General features: G+C 44.8%; 1 protein-coding gene across 10 annotated transcripts in view; it reads left to right on the top strand.

Annotated features, from left to right (window-relative positions):
* atp8a1 (ATPase phospholipid transporting 8A1) overlaps nt 1-12,468 on the top strand; it is a 92,783-nt gene that overhangs the window by 8,235 nt on the left and 72,080 nt on the right. The window lies entirely within an intron of this gene.

A 12,468-nucleotide genomic window follows, 5' to 3' on the forward strand; every position in this document is an offset into this window, starting at 1 on the left:
CAGGCAAAACTAAAAGTGCGCAAGCGTGACAACTCGCGAAGGCGCTTTCGGCTTCGTGGCGCGCTCGAGTACTTTATTTCATTTCGTAATAACTATGCTGAGCGCTTAAGGGGATGTGGTGTTTTCTGCTGTTTACTGGTATAGGGCTAGCTGAGACATGACTTCCCTGTGGCTAATGAAATTAGTGGGGTGTGTGTGTGTGTGTACATGCACATGCACTAAGAAGTTCACACTGGGCTGTGTCTCCTCTCCAGAGCCATTTATCAAGGGGCTGACCTCCAGAGACGCATGGCCATGTGGAATTAAAGCATGCGGAGTGGAGTCTACTCCAAACCCCTCTACGAGGGGTCAGGCTCGGGCTATTTCGGGGGATAACGCTCCTCTGACCTTGATTTATAGGCTTAAGTGACAAGCTGCTGGATGGTGTTCCTGTTAAATCACGTGTTATGGAACAGAACCCTAGATTACTTCTACCTGGCCAGTTGTGCAGCTCCTAGAAGAGATTAGGTGTAGACAGGAAAGGCGTTGCCTTTGCCGTGTTCTTAGACCAAGCAATCAGCGATGTCCAAGCAAGCGTGGCGCAGCGCAGGCATGTGGTGGTTCCACTGAGCGCTTTGGTAGATCGTGTTACTTTACACGTGACCGTAAAGAAATCTTTTTCCATCCTTAAAATTGTACCCAAACAGGAAGAGAGAGCAAGGGAACCCCGAGAATCCTCAATGATACCCGAGCGCCTGCACCTCCTGTTTGCAACTTTTGTTGAAGGCTCCGGAGTCCTGTGTGCGACGTCATCGCCCTCCCCTACATCCTGCCTGGCCAACCCTCCGGTTGCCGCTCAGCGGGGTGTGTAGGACGGGCGCAAATGATCAATCATGGTCTCCTCTCCCCGAGATCACTGCTACTACGACTACCTCTGCAGCCATTAGTTATGCTCACACCACTCCCTACTGTGGCAGTGAGCCCAAGACAGGACGGCAGTGTGTTCTTGGATTCTGTGCTGAAAACGTATGACCACCGTGTGTGAACATGTCTGAATGTACGTAAGGTCGCGCTGCTTGGAACTGACTTATTGGTGCATGCATAGTAAGTGTTGTGCTGCTTTTAAAAACATTAAGTTTTTTAAAAAAGTGAAAATTCAGAAGATTTCACTGCCAAAAAAAAAATAATAAATTGCTACCTCCTGAGTTCAGCGCTTCTTCACTCGGGTATCTGTAAATTGTCCAGCTAGACTTTACAAGTTGAGGGGAGTCAGACCCAGCGTCAGCTTCACCTTCACGTACTGGGTCTAATTTGCACTCCTGTGCCACACTGCATGCTTAGATACAGACTACTAACTGTAAAACACTTGAACACTTGGGTGTAATTTGTATGACCTCTAGTGCTGTTGAGTATAGACACTGAGGTCGGTGTGAGTGTATGCAAATAGCAAGTTTAATTCTGGACCTGTGATATTCTCACCATTCATTTATTTCAAATATTTGTATCGTGTTTTGGATTTTTTTTTCTTTTCCTTTATGTTTAATGCAACAAAGGATTTAAACAGGACCTAAATTGACACTTATACACATACTACCTCAGCCTAGATGCATACTACCACAGTCTACATACACTTACAAATGTGTAGAAAATAATATGGTGAAATGGGGGAGGGCTAAGGGATTGATTCCTCATGCAGTGTTTACTGAAGATGTAAGAAGCTGTTGCCAGATATTGAAGAACTTGGAGCCCCGGGTGTTGTGCTCAAGATGTCCAAGCTTCAGCTGTGCCATTGGCTCTTTTAATCCAGTTTTAATGGGATGATGACTCTGAGGAGGACCATTCGCCTGGGCAGCAGTGTGGAAATCGCTATACCTTCTGCCTGACCTGAAGGAACTTGCACGTCTTCTGGCATCACCCCAAAGAGAGCTGTCGGAGGATTAGGCACAGCATTCCACATGTGTGAACATGTCACAAATTCCCATGCAAAAGCCTTGTCCAAAGTGTGTGGCTGAGTGACTATATCCTGCTTCCATCCAAAGCACCACTGATTGCAATGCGGGTTTTCACCTCCACCGGTCCCTGTCCAGAGGCCAATTCCGCCACCTCACCCGTCTCTTACGTGATGTGCTTACGTGATTGGCCAGAGCAGCCGAGTGTACGGCAGGCTCCAGACGGAATACCTCAGCAAGCCTCAGCCGTTAGATTTAGCCCTCAAGCCTTGGGGAATCCTGGAAGTCCCTCCTGCTCGCCAACCCCCCTCATCCTTTGGGTGGAACGTTGCGCAAATGGGCTGGAATGGCCAGCCTATGCACTGCATGAGTGTTATTATTAACCACAGGATGATGGCAATGATGAAGGAAATGAGGAGAGGATAGGGGAGAAAGGGAGAGAGGTCCCAGTAATACAGTAGTCAATACGGTAAAGTATGAAGTGTTTAAAGCCCAAGAGCTCAGCCCTAACCCAGTCCTGTCTATCTGGTCCTGAGACTAACTTACTTGAGTGAGTGAGTTCAGGCTTTGAATATGTCTTGGTACAAACAGTACTAGATAGTTGTCGAGCCCCACACACTCGGATACCAATTAGACAAGAACATGTGTGGTGTTTTGCCTGGGCAGCTCAAGTGACCTCAGGCAGACCCTGTGGAAGCAGAGTGAGAGTGGGGCGGGGCAGCAGCCGCTCTTGGCTCGTGTGTCATTTGGGCTAATGCTTGGTGTTGATGGGTGGATCTGTGTCAAGCTTCATGTCTTGCTTTCCCTGCACTGACTTCAGCCAAGACAGTGGTGTTTGTGGTGGTGTTGGGGTCATAAAGGAGGCGCTGTCGGAGCAGCTGGGGTATCTGCAGCTTGGCCTCCTCTTGTGGCCTCTTGTGACACACTGCATTTGGTTAAATTTATTTATTTATTTATTTTCTTTTAGTTTTTTAGCTGCTCGGCTGTCACGCTTGCCATGCCAGATCACTTTCCTCTTTTAGAGCGGTGCTTCCTCCCCACCTGGTTTGACCCCATCGAATGCAACGGGGAGCAATTCCTGTTATTGCATCCACGTGCCACTCTGCCGGGCAGTAAGCATGCTTGCTCACACGCTCTTCCAAAGCAACCCGAGAGTCTGGGAACACAGGAAATGCTGTGGGTAGTTCAAATGTCTGCAGAGGAAACGGACCCCCTGCCCCCCCCACTCACATTTGAATTGGATTTCTAAAAGGGCCGCCCAGTTGTATGATCGCTTCATCTCTAAACAAACTTTTAGCTTCGTTGCAGTTCACTGAAGATGGGGAAAGGTTGCGCTCACATCCATAGCCTCTACCTAGCTGGGCTGGGGGGGAACCATGGCAAAGATGGAAGACTTGCACAATTCTGGAATATCGTTTCAAGCAGAGATGGTCCCCTCATGCCATTTCCTTTCATTACTCTTATAATGATTATTTCCTTCCTCTGGGGAAGACAACAAACAGAGCAGCCCCTGCCCACACCATGGCCAGAGCTGTCACCCAATACACACGCCAGCACGGAGGAGCCAGTGGTGTTGCATTTCCTCCCATTCCTTTCTCTGCTTGCGCGAGCGTGTGTGGGCCCACGTGGTCGTGCATCTGCTAATCGCCTCTCCTGCCCGTGGCGTCCACGGCTACGCCCCCCCCCCCCCGAGAGCCCTCGCGGTCCCCTTTCCTAAGGGTGGTCTCTCCAGATTTAGAGCGGGGCCCTCGCCTCACTAGCTGTCTCTGGGTGTGCGGTCTTGCTGAAGTTGCTAATCCCTTAAGTGGAATCAAATTGAAGCTTTCATCCCCAGTGGCCATCTCTCCACCCCCCCCCCCCCCCCCCCCCCTTGAGTGCCTGGCCCATGCGTGTTGTGAATCGCTGCTTTTACACAAATGCTTCGTGTCTGTCTCTTTTTGTGTGTGTGTGTGGTTTGTCGCTCTGCGCTCGTTTTCCTCAGTCCGATGGATGACGAAACTGTGTGCTGAACTGAGGTGTACGGGGTAAAGGTTATGAACCGAACAAAGGATTTTTATTTATTTCAATGTGTTGGCTTGGTAGGTGTTTGCATCCAGCCCACACCATGGTACAGTAAAGGTTTTGGATAACAGCACGTTAAGTTTGATTTTTGAATTTAGCTCGGACCCCACAGTTCGTCCCACGCAGATCTTTGGCAAAATGCACTCAGATTTTACAGAACACTTCAGTTTTTATAGGTTACGACGCTTTCAGCAGTTTGTAAGACTCGCTGCTGCTCTGTTCCATATCGGCGTGCAGAGAGCCGTCCAGGTTCTCTCTTCGGCGCAGCAGACGTGGTACCATGACTAACGATCCTTCGATTGATGGTGCTGTGTCAGGTGCAGAGCTTGCAGCTCCTTCTTAGGAAAATGGTGCTGATTCTTTCCATCTTGCTTTAGATTACAAGTAGTGACAGGAATATGACGCAAGGATGAGGAGGAAGAGGAGTAAAGCTTTGTCACTGGGCGTCCATGTTGGACATGTTTCTGATTTATGGGAGCTGTGGGGTTCACACAATCCTGATTGTGTGTGTTTTTGTTTTGTTTTTCCCCCTCCTTCTGTCACAACAGATACAAGATATCCATATATAGGACATTAAAGAAAAACAATGTTTGTAGTCCTGCCACAGTCAGTCTAGCTGTGGTAAACAGGATGACCAAAGCTCCACTCCACTCCCCCCCCACACACACACGAGTGGGTGATGTGTGCGTGCGCGCACGTACGTACACGATGCATTTTCTCTTCCTTGTGCTGCAGTGCTTCAGATGCTCAGTGTACAGGTAGTTCTGTGCTATGGTAGGGTAGTACTGTGCTTCTGTGATATGCTGGTCTGTCCCGCACTGCTGCACCACCCTAGTGCAGTGCTGCAGGCACTGGTTCAAAACATGGAGTGCCATATTAGCTGAAGGAAGATTATTTCTCTAGATTGGTGCTACTGCAACATAGTTTGTCACTCTGTTGTCTTGGCTTAGATTTGGTGTACTTGGGGAGAGGGATGGATGGACAGATGCATACATGGATGGAAGATGGATAGAAAATGGCTGGATTCTGATTTACATAACTCAGCCACCTGGCATGTGTTCACTATGGCACCTAACATGCTGTCCGAAAACAAACGGCTTGCTTATTGACCCACGTCCCCGGTGGAATTAATCAGGGTTAATTCCCTTCCATCATGACATCACTGCTAAACCGCCTTCATAATCATGTGTTGTCAGGGTACCATGTCTAATATGATGCAGGGGTGGGTGGGTGTGCATGTGTGTGTGTGTTGTATGTCTACTTCTGTGGCTCTGAGGGAGTGGCGCAGGAATCGTGGTACGAGGTGACTTATTCAGGTCAGCAGAGGAATCGTTGACACACAGCATTTCTGTTTTCTTCTAACGCTGAGAACTTCAAGCCTGTGCAAATGGGTCTGGAACCGACATCTGTGAAAGCGACTCAACTCATCCGCTGCTAATTGGGGAACCATTTCCCTACATTATTTATAAGTACTCTGATCAATTATTTACTGACTGATATAATGAATAGGCCTGTTGTCTTTATGTAGAGAAAGGCCTTTCTAGTGAAGGCAGCCTCATTGTGTTTGGCTCTCAAGTGAGGTCAAGTAGTAACCAGGTCTAGTTCGCTATTGCATCCTCTCTCAGCCTGATGCACACAAGCACCCATTACAAACACTCACACATGCACTCAACCCCCCACACCCACACACCCCATTCACTCCTACCATTAACCCATCTGTGTAATATATACTGCATGTCCCACTTGCGCTACCACCTCGAGACATGAACTCCTCTGAAGGTGTCTGGTAGTATCTGGCACCACAACATAAGCAGCAGATCTTTTTAGGTCCTTTAAGATACTAGGTGTGGCTTTCATCAGACTTGCTTTTCCAGCACATCCCACAGATGCTCCATCAGAATAAGATCTGGAGAATTTGGAGGCCAAGTCAAAACCTTGAACCATTATGTTCCTCAAACCATTCCTGAGCAGTTTTTGCAGTGATGTAGGACATATTGGCATGCTGAAAGAGGTCAGTGCCATTAGAGAACACTGTTGCCATGAAGGGGTATACTAGGTCTGCAACTTTTTTTTTTTTTTTGTTTGTTTGTTTGTTTGTTTAGTTATATTAAAGTAACAGCCACATGAATGCCATAACTCAAGGTTTCCCAGCAGTTGCGTTGCAGACTTGCTTTCTTCGCATAGTGCATCCTGGTGTCATCTCTTCCCCAGGTAAGTGACGCATGCACCCAGCTGTCCACATGTAAAAGATGTGGTGATTCAGACCAGGCCACCTTCTTCCATTGCTCCATGCACACCGTTGCTTAACTTTGGGATGGAACCAGATGGACTAGCCTTCACTCCCCATGCGCATCAGTGAGCCTTGGGTGCCAATGACCCTGCCACTGGTTCACTGGTTGTCCTTCCGTGGACCACATTTGGACGGTACTGAGCACTGCATCCAAAAAAAAAAAACCCACTGCACTCTCCCACCAGAGCTACCATTTTGGAGAGGTCACAGTCACTCATCCTTATGTTTGTCAAGCTTTTCTGACCCAGATTTGAGAGTATGGTTGCTGCACTTCACCACAAATGGTGTCAGAAGTGGGATTGTACTGTGAGGCGCTTTTTTTTAATATATATATAAATATGTATAATAAAAGACCCTGCCCAGCACACACACACACCTTTTCCATGAGGGACTGGTTTGAATCCCTGGTAGGGCTATGGGTGTGTCCCTGGAGGGTGTGTGCGTGTGCAGGAGTGATTTGCCTGAAGGTGAGGTAGTCTGGAGGTCAGCGCACACCTTTTACTGCCTGGGTTTGAGATTCGGTGTGTTTGCCGTCTTCGCTGCTTGCTGTACACATGCACACATGATGCAAACGTGTGTGTGTGTGACTGCAGGACTGCATCATGGTTATTTATTTCATCATTGAGAATGAAATATTTCCCTTCCTGTTGTCCCCTGCTTCCTGGAGGACAAAGTTTATCTTGCATTGCATACAGTTAGTGTTTCCTGAGCTATATCTATAGCTTCAGAAAAGCTCCTAATGCCAGGCCTATAAATGGCCCTATGGACTTGAAATTATTCCAGCTGCCTCATTACGAGCAAAAGCTCCCAGCAAACGCTTGGCATCTTAGCGCAGCAAGGTGGATGGATGTGCACAGGTCAAAAGTGCATGAGCGTTATGCTTTGAGCGTCGTCATACAGGCTGTCTGGAATGGGCGTCATATTTCTCAGCACAGAAGACCCGATCTGAACCCTTGCCTTTCACATCATGATTGAGCCATACAATTCTAAAGACAGATGTTGGAGTCCATTGTAAGCCCATGTGGCCCTGGGTTTCATTTCCCATTATTCAGACTTGCATGTCAGCTAACGAGAGATTTCTTGGCTCAGCAGTGCGGTTCAAGAAAATTTCACAACAAAATGACTCTTGGAGTGAACAGACTGAATACAGAGCTATGTGAATGTTCATTCTTTATTTAATGTGACTCAACTTAGGAGACAAAACAAGGGTGCCGCCATCTTGTTCCGTTTCTTTGAATGCGGGGAAAACATTCCATAAATGGAATGAATGGGAAATTGAGAGACGCTATGTCTTGAAATGGACTTAACATGAAACGTCAGCACCAGCCTGTTTCAGTACCCTTCGGTTTGAAGAAAGGGCCAGATGTAAAGAAAAAAAACTGTCTGATAGGATTTCCTCAGTGTCCCTTTTTTATCCCAAAATCTGTGGGGAAAGCACCCCACAGAGTGGCCAGCCTCAGTATTATGATCTATGATTGATTGTGACTTAAATTCTCAAGTCTATAGCCTACTGTTATGCTCAATATTAGCACTATGATTATCAATCATCACTACCTTTCTTGTTCTGTCTCGATCTGAATCACGTATGTATGAGCTAAAGATTGGTAGCCAGTGTCTGGTAGTTAGCTAAATGTTGATATCAAACCCTGATTACAATGTTACACTACACATGCTCTTTCCAGAAAGCTTTATTAAAAGCAACTAATGGATTAGTATAAGCCATTTAGTCTCTGCAAACATTAAGAGTATTTTTGTTTGTTTGGTAGGTAGGTAGGTAGCAAGCTAACCTAAAGCAAACCTACCTGACACACACACGGATACAATCGGGATCCCATAAAGTCCCTGTGACTAGGGAGGCCTCCTAGTTTTTTTTTATAGATGATGTCTAGCTATGTCATTTTGGCTCCACTTTGCGTCTTAAAATCATGCAAAACATTAAATGTGGGTTTTTAATCTTTTGTCATGCAAACCACTACGCGACAGCTTTGTCATATTTGCAGTTTTAGTTTAAAACCAATTTTCCCTACACGGTGTAGGCATGGCAGGCCGCACAACCTACATCCACTGGCAAATGGAGGAAAATGTTTTTGGGTATGCCTGAAGGCACACTTCTGCTTGCTCCTTCCGTTTTGTGCATGGGGAAACCAACAGATGAGAAATGGCTGGGCTTAAATTCCCCTGTGAAGATGGCAGGCCATGCGCCAAGCAGATGGTTAGGTACGTTCAGTGCCGATCAGATGTTACTTGATGGTAGCTAATAACATCAATATTATGAGATGAAACTACAGAATTGGATCACAGGCAGTTTTCCACTGTATGCTACAATCTACTTTAAAAACATCATTAAAACTGAACACTTGATATAACTTTAACTGAAAATGTATATAAACATGCTTGTATGTGAAAATTTGGATATTGTAGAGATTGTGCCTTTCTTTAGGCATTTGATATGTTTTGGGAGGCTAGGTAATTAAAACAAAAACAGTAATTATGTACATGCAGTTATGTAACACTGATGCTTGGAATGTATAAGCAAATCTGTCATCACACTTTGATTTTAACATTTATCTTGGATATTTTTCCTTAGATGAGAACACAACACCTTTTGACCTGCAATGCCATGGAGTCCATAGAGGAAAATGAGTATTGTCACTGCGATTTATAAAAGCAATGGCAAGAACCATCCGTTATTCCACTACGCTCCAGTTGAAGCTTTTTGCATGCAATAAGTCAATTCAATGTACACAGCCTCTGTGCAAACGTCTGCTAAGCAATGAGAGTCTGTCGGCTGTCTGTCGGGATTGTTCACTGGTGGGTTTTCCAGTGGCTGATCGACGTCTAGCTGCATCCAAGAGAGTGGCTGTTGATGACACTCATGGAGCTGAGGCTCAACTTTACTTCAGGAGCACCTTGCACAAATATCAAATATTTACCATGATAAGATTTCTGAACTACTGGGCTGCCAAGAGAAACCTTCAAAGCAACAGTGTTTTGAAGAGTATCACCTAAACACGACGTGCATAATTTGATTGCTCGGAAATGGTGGTGTAAAAGCCGTGAAATCTAGACTTGAGAGGGGAGTATTTTGGTCAGTACTATGGGCGAAACGCTATCAAATACTTGGTGGTAATAACACCTTGGGGATAGTAATGTACGTCTCCCGAGCATGCCACAACAGACGCGGGGATACATTTATCAGATTTATTTCAGGCCTCCTAGACTGCCTCCAACGCTGTGGAAGTCATGTCTGTGAGGCAATAAAGATTGTTTACAGGAAAAGGGTTTAAAAGTTGATTTAGGAATATTAATAACATAAAGGATCATGGAGATTCTGTAGCCTTATAAAATGATCTGTATACAGAGCAGGGGCCACTGTAGAGGCTTCTGCAGCCCTTTCTTGCAGATGTAAGATGAAGTTGTGTGTTTGTGTGTGGTTTTTGTTTTTGTTTTTTTTAAAGAGAGAAATCTTCTCTAGTACTGTAATGGTACCGAGCTCCCACTGGTCTGGGTACTGAACATCAGTTTACGTAATGGCAGTGTAAATAATGATGGGGATTTCAGCCATTAGTATGTAAAAAGGTGGAGCGAATACATAATCACTCCTGAAAACTGTGAAACTTGACTGCTTTGGGTGCTTGTCAGATGTTCTCTGGAGGATGCATCTAATGCTTGTTAACGTTGACCTGCAATGAAGAACGGGACCAGCTATTCTCTTCAGCTAATTCTCAAGTCTGCATTTTTATTCTTGAATATAGAGGAATTTAGGAACAATAGTGGACAGAGAATTTATAATCCATGACTTCCTGTGTGAAGGGAAAGCGAAGCAATACGATACAAGCCTTCACCAAGAGAGTCCAAGTTATTTGAAGAAGATGCCACCAACACACAATATATCGCAAATGTGGGAGTGCATTTTGGTCAGAGTATATGCTGACTGAAGCACAAATCTTTTCCCAAACTTAATGTCAAAAATTGACAAAATATTACAAATGAGGAGTAATTGTTTTTGACTATTGTATATATTGCCTGTATTACCCAAAAACTGTACTTGATAGATAAAACAAATAGATTGGTATTTTGATGTGGTGGCAGTTTAATCAAGTTAATACTGTTATACAATCTGTAACTAAAGTTTCAAATTCAATGGGAAAAACAACTTTCAACACTGCCAGCAAAAATGTTACTAGAATGTTGATAACTAAATGAAACATTACTAAAACATAAATAGCATACATGACTAATTACTAGAATATTAATTACTGATGGAATATTGTTAATTACTTTAACATGGGTTACCAATACTAAACAAAATGGTGTTCAGTTAAGTAACTTGCTTTTTGCATGTGTGCCAGTTTGTTAGATGACCATACCTTTTATAGGTGTTTGGTGCAAGTGTTTAGTTGCAAACTGTACCTCATCTGCTGCTCAATTTACCCCCCTCTCCTCCATTCATCACTAGGCAGTGTTTGATCACAGGATTGCTGCTAATAAAATATCTGGGTGGTAGTCTGAAACTGAGTAGTGACGAACGGGGTTGACGGGGTAGTAAATTGTTCAGCAACAGTTGGACTACACTTTGTAACCATGCACTTACAAACGGCACCTATAAAAGGTAGGTTACGTATTACTCCAGCAGCTCAGTTGACATGCATATAACTTGCCACCTTCTGCATGGCTACGTGTACCCATGACTGAGTTAATAGTTTGTCTGTTTGGAATTCCTCAACAAACACGATATAGCATGTTATTTGAAATAAAATCCTTCCAGCCTATGAGCAACCTCTGAGCAAAAAAAAAAAAAAAAAAAAGCCCAGACGAGTAACCCTGTAAAAAACACGCGAAGTTGCACCAGCCTGCAGTAGCCGTGTGGTCCTGTGGCTCCCGTTGAGACATCCAGTCCACCATCTTCTTCCCTTTGAAAAGGTTTTCCAAGGACTTGTAACTTTTCCCAAGGATAGGATATGTGATGCCTAATAGCTCATTATAGGCAGCGCTCCTTCAGGGCTTGCAGACAGCCAGCCATGGCTCACTTGCACTTGCGACTGTACCTCTGTGTGATGGGGGTGGGGGGGTACTGTGGAACCTTGGGTAAAAATGCTGTTGAAGGAACATCTCTGGGCGGGCTCTGATTAGGACTTTCTTGGCAGTGCTGGAAGTGATGCCAATTGGGCATTAATCGCGCCAGAGGTGCGAGGCGGATTGCTCCTTTGAGTCCTGTTCAATAACTTCTGACTTTTGCAAAGTAGAATTTCTGGCAACTGTTGCGTGCCATCATGTTCAACGTGTGGCTGGGCTGCCGGACACGTTGGCTCGTTTGTCTGCTCTGCGCGCAGACATTTGTGTGAAAGGCTGTTAACAGGCAGCGTCGAGTGGCTTAGCTCTTTCTTTGGTACTTTCTGGGAAGAGCAGGGGTGGAAGTCGAGGGAACCCCTCTGTCTTTTCCTCATGATTTTAAGGGTCACTTGCTCTGTGGTGTGAAAAAATTGGATGCTCAACAAGCAAGATTTGGAGCAAGATTCCTCCGTGTTCCCGCATTCCACTGTCACAGTGCATCAGTGCCTGTGAGTTGAGTGGGGACTATGCATTTGGGACCTAAAACAAAAGTAGGAATGAGGGATAAAATTGGAATACAAGATAAATAAAAAAAAAAAAGTCTACATTAATCATGTAAGACTGACACCCCATGAAAAATACACACCAATTTGGGGTTTTGTATTTAGCTGGTTAATATTGGACATTAACAACAAATTAATTAAAATTATTGTAAATGTATCTAATCAAATATTGACAGTAAAGTATTGTGTTCTAATTCTATGTCTATTAGTAAACCTGACTACTTTGACCATTAGTTAGCATTAGATAGTTTACCTGAAGACCTTATGAAACAAGAACCAATGCTGAACCTGGGCTGCATGACAGGCTGGGCCTTTTAGATACACATGACTGGTCATCTGATGTAGTAGTACGCGACCCACTTTACCACAGTGAAGGTAAAGATAAGGCTCTGTACTTTTGTTGTACTTCGCTGTGGTGCTGTCAACTCTGAGAGACTGCACAAAATAATTAAAAATATTCCTGTACTTTTTCTGCTGTAGAAAATAGTCCCCCTGTTTTGTCACCGTTTTCTAATGGAGGCTAATGTAAACAGGAAGTTAAAAGAGAAAATGCACAAGAGTCATGTGCTTAAAA

Source organism: Electrophorus electricus, chromosome 16 (genome assembly GCF_041902795.1).
Source record: "Electrophorus electricus isolate QZ-2024a chromosome 16, ASM4190279v1, whole genome shotgun sequence".
NCBI lineage: Eukaryota > Metazoa > Chordata > Actinopteri > Gymnotiformes > Gymnotidae > Electrophorus > Electrophorus electricus.